General features: G+C 40.6%; 1 long non-coding RNA gene across 1 annotated transcript; it reads left to right on the top strand.

Moving 5' to 3' along the window:
* The first annotated feature begins 327 nt into the window (after window positions 1–327).
* Window positions 328–6,022, top strand: LOC111768369 (uncharacterized). Its single transcript, XR_011427309.1, has 3 exons — window positions 328–447; window positions 4,416–4,590; window positions 5,399–6,022. It is a non-coding gene; the product is annotated as an uncharacterized lncRNA (long non-coding RNA).
* Window positions 6,023–7,647: the final 1,625 nt, after the last annotated feature.

The following is a 7,647-nucleotide window of genomic DNA, read 5'->3' as shown; positions in this document are numbered from 1 at the left end:
CTATCAGTTTCCCCACATTAAACCCAGCATATATAGGGTTAAAACCAAAACACGCATTCCCTGCTTACTCTCTGGCTTCCTGGCTCCAAAATCCACTATCCTCCATGGAGACAGACACCGTCAAGGACAAGCACCTGGACTATCTCCTCCCGCAAAGAGATAGAGGCTGGTGGGAAAGCTGCTGACCAGCAAGGTCACGGTCTGCCTCCTCTCTGCAAGTGTCTCAAGGCCAAAGACAGGCTGGTGGGAAAGCTCCGACCAGCAAGGCCATATGCTCCCCCTCCCCTACCTAAAACCCCAAATAAAAACCCTTCCTTTTAGCTTTTTGGGGAGTTTGGGATTTCAGCGTTAGCTGCCCTCTCTCCTTGCTCAGTGCTGTGCAAAAATAAAACTCTCCTACTTTCTTCCATCACACCCGGTGTCAGAGATTGGCTTGCTGCGCAACGGGTGAGCAAACTCACTTCAGGTTCGGTAACAATTTGGCAACCCAGATGGGACAATGTCCCAGGTGGACATCTCGCCTGTGGCACACCGGCCTCTGACTAAAGGCCTCTCTTGGAAGCTGTCCTGCAGCTGCCTGAGCCCCTTGTCTCAGGGACAGCCCCAAGTGACTGGCTGCTAGCCAGAGGTCGTTGGCCCACAGCGCTTTTGCTTTGGTGGTGGAAGAAAATAGGTTTAGGACTTGGGAAGACGTCTCTTGTAAGTAGCTGGTAGTTTTTGTTTTTGTCTTTGTGTTAACCTTTTCCAACAGGACCAGCTGGAAATAATGGGTACCTTGGCAGCCCTCTGGGCTCATTTGTTTTGAAGTTGCTGCAACGCCCCAGCCAAATTTTGGTTAAGTCCCCCGGGTGTGCACAACCGAGGTCCCTTGTCCTTGCTCATTTGGGAAGACCTGCATGGCGGATCTTCATTTGTTGGGCACCAAACAAGTGTAGGACACGGACTAAGCTGGGACTGGAAGCACTTTGATTTTTGGTTTTGGTCTTTGTTTTGGCTTCCGTTTGTGGCCGAGGGCTTTTTGAGAATGCGCGCTTGTTTGGTATTTGTTGTTGTTTGTCTGTTTGTCTGTCCTTTTAAAAGTGTTAACATGGGAGATGCTGCATTTATTCCACCTAAGAGCCCCTTGGTAAAAACTTGGGCTGATGGTCGACCTATAGCTATAAGCCAATGTCTAAAGAGGGATGATTTTTTTTTGTAACACCACGTGACCACAATATTCTTTAAACTCCGGAGAGAAAAAAATGGCCAAACGATGGATCCTCAAGTTGGGAAACTTTTTAAAGAGCTCTTATGATAAACAACTGTTTTATTGGTACCTGTGAAAAGACCAAATTAAGAAGAAACTATAATGACTAGTCTTAAGAACTTAATCAAACTTGGGTCTTAGCTTCTCGTAGTCTTACAGATGCTAATAAAAATGTTAAGTTAACTCAGAGAAATCAGAAAGGGAAGAGTCACAGGACTCATCCCAATGGGATAAATGGAACAAATATAAATGAAGTTAAAACAAACCTTGTAGTAAAACACTGCCTAAGGTTGGATGGGCTAAAGGGACCCCCCATTGGCTCCCTAACGTTAAAGGACATCAGACAAACCTGTTCTATTTACCCCAGTTTGAAAAACGTAAAAGGTCAGGAGGCAAAAATCAGAGTGAGAAACCTGACCAACAAGCGTTTGGGGCAACAGTTAGGCTACTAAGATTAATAAGACTATAAAGATTAAAGTATTTAAGCTAATATTATATGAAGAGGTTATGTCAACTTTGCCTGGATGTTTTCTTTGGGAATAAATGTTGTGTCTAACTGGGAATGCTTTCCGCTGAACAATATTGTAATACCAAAACTTGTTAATAGAATTCTAATGTAAGTTATAATTAAAAGTATAAGGGTTAGTAAAACTAAGATAAAGTTTTGTAAAAATTGATATACTTAAACAGGCCAATTTCAGTTCACCCAAACTAATGTATGCAATTGGAAAAGCCAGCTGCAACAACGGGGAGCCTGTTTTAATCTTTTGAGGCTTCTAAATAAAATTAGAAATACTTTACTGCCTCTTTAAGAGAAAATAATTAAATAATTAAACATGCCAGCAGCCAACCCAAATCTGCTGCTTTTGTCTACTCTCTTGCTGAGCTTCCCAGCAAGCTGAGCTTCACTTCAACTCCCCCAAAATTTATGACCTAAAATTGAACAAGTAAAAATAAGTAAACTTCTGAGATAATTTGGAATTGTAATGGCCATTCTGAAAACCTGTTTCAGAAGAGGATTCAAAATCTCTCATAATGGTGTGCAGTCTTTAATGAATATGCAAAAACTTCTAAGAGACAAAGTTATTTAACATGATATAAAATTATCTTTGATGAATGAAAGCCTGTTTAAGTTTGCTGGTTTCATTTAAAATGAACACGTCCTCAAAGTTATCAGCATTGGCTATGATGCAGACATACAGCCTGGGTTTACTGGTCAAATGAGCTCATGTCATCTCTGTTATAAAATTTATCAGCAAAAGTCATAACTGAGTATAATAGCTAATTTTGTTTAATGTCTCATGGAGTTTTTGTAGATGATCTAAATATAATTGTTAAGAACAGGTAAACTAAATAAATGTCAAAAAAATAAAAGTTTTTGGGAAAACTTTTTAAACAATAATTATATGTATAATTATATGTATAATAATTATATTATGATATATGTACTTAAAACAACTGAGGACAATAGTTAACTGCTGTAATGTCACATGAAGTTTTTAAGAGTAATTATTAAAACTGGTAAGAGTTTTAAGTACAATAATTATGTTTTATAGTCTGCATACTTAAAAACAGCTTCCAAAATCTTTTTTTTATATATAAAAAATTTTATAGCTCTACTAAATGAAATTAAATAATAACAGTTTATTGGGTATCTAGGTCATTTCCACATAAGATAAAATATAAAAGGTTAACTACTAAGCATATATTTATCTGCCTTTGGTTTCTTATATCAAAGAGACTAAAAAGTGCTTAGGTTTATTGATAAATGAGTTTTATATATGCTGAGAAATTTTCTATGAGAAAACATATATTTCTAAAAGATCTGTATACAAGGAAAGCAAAATATATGTTTTCAGTAAAAAGATATAAAGAATGGAAATATTTTTTATCTTGAGTTGAGAAAGATAAATTTGTCCTAAAGTGCTGGGACAAATTCTTAATGTAAAAAAAGTAACCAAAGGTTTGTAAAAGTAAAACCCTAAAGAGATTTATGTATGGTCAAGTTGACCAGGATTAAAGTAAATCCAATTAAGTAAATAAACTTATATGTCAAAAGTAAACTGGTACAAAATTAAAACTTAGTTTCCTCTTTCTTAAAAGGATAATTTTCCTAAATTTTTAATCTGCTCTTAATAAAAAGATTATAAAAAGTCTTTTGTTGACTATTTTAACTCTGTTTCCCCTTGACTGTTTCTGTTGTCACTTTGAATAGATACCTGAACACGGTTTTACAGTGAACTTTGTTTCCTATCTGAACAAATGTTTTAAAGCTTTTAAGATTTTTGACAAGCTTCCCCCCACACACAAATATTCAAGTCTTGAATAAAAGCTTTCTTTTGACCTGGAAGAGGAGGGAAGGTTTCTCTGGGGATTTTCAGAGGGCCCCTGGGACTTCTTGGAGAAATTTACTCTCTTCCTATAAGAAAAGAATGTTAAACTAATAAGGCTTATTTTGTATATTAAATTACACGAGAAGCGTTGTCAAATAAATAATGATAAACTTTCTTAAATGGTATTATGTAAATGAGTGTTATTGATATAAACATTTAAAAAATTATCTGATCTGTTCTGATTGTCAGCTATAATCCTGGTTATTATCTCAAAATGTTGTGTATCACAGACATGGTCAAATGCCTTTGTCAGTTACCATTTTTTAATGTTTTGTTATTTATGAACAGTGGCTATTTTACCTTAATGTTTTTGCAAATATGTTTCATCTTCAGAGAAATTCATGGAAAGGACTCTGACACTCTAGAATACAGGTTTCTAATAAACGTTCAGATTGTAAAACTAAACTGGGTAAAAATTACAGAACTCCAACAGAGAAACTGATGACCTCACAAACTGCTGACAGAAGATTAAGATCAAGAACCAATTACGCAGGACAGAACAAACTGATAGGGATGATTATAATTTTCAGAATTTTTGGTTGAGATATTGCTGATTTTTGATGTTTTGCTTTTTTCAGAGTTAAGAAAACCTTTTTCTCTATTCTCTTGAAGAACTATGACTTACAGCAATTTATAAACAAAATTGAAACATTTGTCTTTTCCTCCCTTTCTGAGCCCTCCAAAACATAAAAACCCCTGAAGTGTAAGTATTCTTATTCTTGTGGCAATATAGTTGTTTGCGTAAGTCCAATAAGAATCTGTTCTTCTTTTAACAGGACACAATTGGAAACACTGGTTATATTACCAAGGCTTTGACTGGAACATCATGTTTGAAAAAACATATGGGCTTGGATATAATAAAACAGCTTTTGAGGAATGAAGGTTGACATTCTGGAATAAAGCCACTTGGAAATATTGGCCTGGTACTGTGTTTATGGGTTCTGTAACCTGGTAAGGTTGAGCAAAGAATGTCACTCCCTCTGGCAGGTACAAGGAACCTCAATATTTTGGGGAACCTCACGAAGAGAGGGATTCACCCAAATCTGTAGTTACTGCAGGCAGAATCTGATAACAGGTGCTTTGCTTGGCTTTCCTTGAGAGACCTTTACAGTTCAACCTGAGATTCCTTATAAGGTTCCAGCAAAGCAGATTAAAAAGAGCCTATATGATCAATTACTATTCTTGCTGTACTTATGTAAATAATTATGCCAAATTTATTAAAACTAAACACTGTGCAAACCAGTTAGTCTTAATTTGTCTATGTCTAGTGAAATTCAGGGTGATTTTAGGGAGGAAGATTATGTTTCAATAGAAACTATAATACATGTTTATAGATATTAGATTTTAGTTTTTTCAATTGTCTTTGAAATTTTTGTTTTACTTCTGTTAACTGGACTGGATCTTGAATTCTTTGTCTCCTGAAATATCTGGCTAAAAAACCCCAAACTAACATTTTCAGGGTTTTTCCCCATTATTTTCATTTGGAGTCATTGAAAACTAAATCTGCCCTTTTTCTTAAAGCCTTACAAACTGAAGCTGGAAGACCTAATATAAACTTAAGAGAGATTCATGTCTACTGCTGTGTAAGCCACTCAAAAAGCTACCTGAGTGCCGGATGACACCATCAAAGACATTTCAAACTGCAAAAGATGCTTCAACCCTGACTTCTAAGATCTTGATTGGCTACCCCCTGGGCTCAGAAACTGGTTTATAATTTGCTCCAATCATTAACCTTGTTTTTCTCTTTTTGTTTCTCTAGAAAAACTTCTTATTAAATACCTGGTTACTTACGTACATGATACAGGCCTAACTTCAGGAGCCCACCAGCATTACTGCTTTATTAAAAGACTGGTTCAATGAGATGAAACGACTTACACCCCATTTCAGCAGGAAGTAGCTAGATTCGTCGCCGCCCCAAATCCCTCAAGATTGAAGGATGGACATAAAATAGGGGGGAGTTGATACCAACCCTGCTATCAGTTTCCCCACATTAAACCCAGCATATATAGGGTTAAAACCAAAACACGCATTCCCTGCTTACTCTCTGGCTTCCTGGCTCCAAAATCCACTATCCTCCATGGAGACAGACACCGTCAAGGACAAGCACCTGGACTATCTCCTCCCGCAAAGAGATAGAGGCTGGTGGGAAAGCTGCTGATCAGCAAGGTCATGGGCTGCCTCCTCTCTGCAAGTGTCTCAAGGCCAAAGACAGGCTGGTGGGAAAGCTCTGACCAGCAAGGCCATATGCTCCCCCTCCCCTACCTAAAACCCCAAATAAAAACCCTTCCTTTTAGCTTTTTGGGGATTTTGGGATTTCAGCGTTAGCTGCCCTCTCTCCTTGCTCAGTGCTGTGCAAAAATAAAATTCCTACTTTCTTCCACCACCCCCGGTGTCAGAGATTGGCTTGCTGCACAATGGGTGAGTGAACTCACTTCAGGTTCGGTAACAGAAGTACAGCTCCTAGCTGAACTGTGCTCAGACTCCTGACCCACAGAAACTGTGAGATAACAAACGATCATTGTTTTAAGCTGCTAAGTTTGTAGTCATTTGTTACACAACAATAGATAACTGACAGAGGGCTGTACTGGGAAGTCTTGACAGGACTTTCGGTCATTGGGATGGTTGAGGGCAGCTGTCAGTGACAAAATATTGCACAACAGTGGGAGTGGGGGGTCGTGTGAAGCAGATGATACTGGCTACTGTTTACTGAGTACAAACTATAAGCACTATGCTAAAGGCTTACATGTGCTAACTCAATCCCCACAAACTCTAGGATGTGGAGACTAGTGTTACTTCCATTTCACAGATGAGGAAATTGAGGTTCAGAGAAGTTAAGCACCTTGCCCTAAGTCACACAGATGATAAGTGGTAGAGCTGGGACTCAAGCCAAGAAGCCTAACAGCATTGCCCCCATTTTAAAGTGCTTTGCCATGCCCCCTCAAGAGCAAGGGAGCTGGCATGTCAGTCTGAGGAACTGTGTTCTTCAGGCAGTGGGAGCCCTGGATGGTGGAGGACAGGAGAGTGGCACAATTCATTGTGTGTTTTGGAAAGCCGTCACCAACAGAGCAGTAGGGAGGGTGGGGAGCCAGGCTGTGGGGAGACGTAGGGGCTGGGGGAGTTTGTGGAGGATGGGGGAGTCAGGCACCCTGGGAAGGGGCTAGGGAGTGAAGGACCAAGGGGTAGAGCAGAGATGCTGGTAAAAAGCCACCTAGGCCAGCAAGCATCTCTGTGGTCAGGGCTGGATGGAAGTGATCCACTCCAGCCCCAGAGCCTTCCTACCTCCCCACTCATGCTCTGCAGTCCTGTAGGCTGTTCTGCCTCCTGCCATGGTACACTGGGGCTGAGAGAGGCCAAGGCTCCAGTTCACAGCCCCCAGCCAGTCCCTCAGCACGGTCTTCCTTCCTCTTGCAAAGTTTCCTGGGACGTGCACTTGAGGGTGAGTGTTACTGCCCGGCACACAGAGGCGAGGCAGGAATAGCCAAAGCCACTGGGGCACAGACTCCCCATCCCTTGAGACTCAGGTTTGCCCTGGGTCCCATTGAGCCATCCCTGCAGCTTCCACAACCCCCACCAGAAATGAGACAAAACCGGGCATTGACAGGGATGAGCCAGACTTATGGTGAACACTGCAATTAGTTTTTTAATCTGGTGGTTTACAAACCTCTAAGACATCTGGGCAGCTGAGCCTCAAAGCAGCTGACCCCACACTAGCTAATGAGGGCAGTGGCTTCCAGCTGGAATGCCTGGCAGCTGGCACTTCTGAGTAGAGCTGCCCCAAAGCCAAGATGAGCACTGGTGGCTGGACCAACTCTCAGGGTGGCCTCCATAGGAGGAAATGCCCCAGGGCTCAGTGTTGTGCAGTTGGGGCCTAGCCTGCCTGCCTGCTAAAGTCTCTCTCTTGTGCCTGGCGGTACCTACCTCCTCACAGTCCTGCTTTACCCGACTCTCCAGCCACAGCCCCACAGAAGGTTTCTGTCTCTCCTTCTGGGGACACTCTTGCTGTCCTCC

Source organism: Equus caballus, chromosome 16 (genome assembly GCF_041296265.1).
Source record: "Equus caballus isolate H_3958 breed thoroughbred chromosome 16, TB-T2T, whole genome shotgun sequence".
Classification (NCBI taxonomy): Eukaryota; Metazoa; Chordata; class Mammalia; order Perissodactyla; family Equidae; genus Equus; species Equus caballus.
This window is presented reverse-complemented; position numbering and strand designations above follow the sequence as displayed.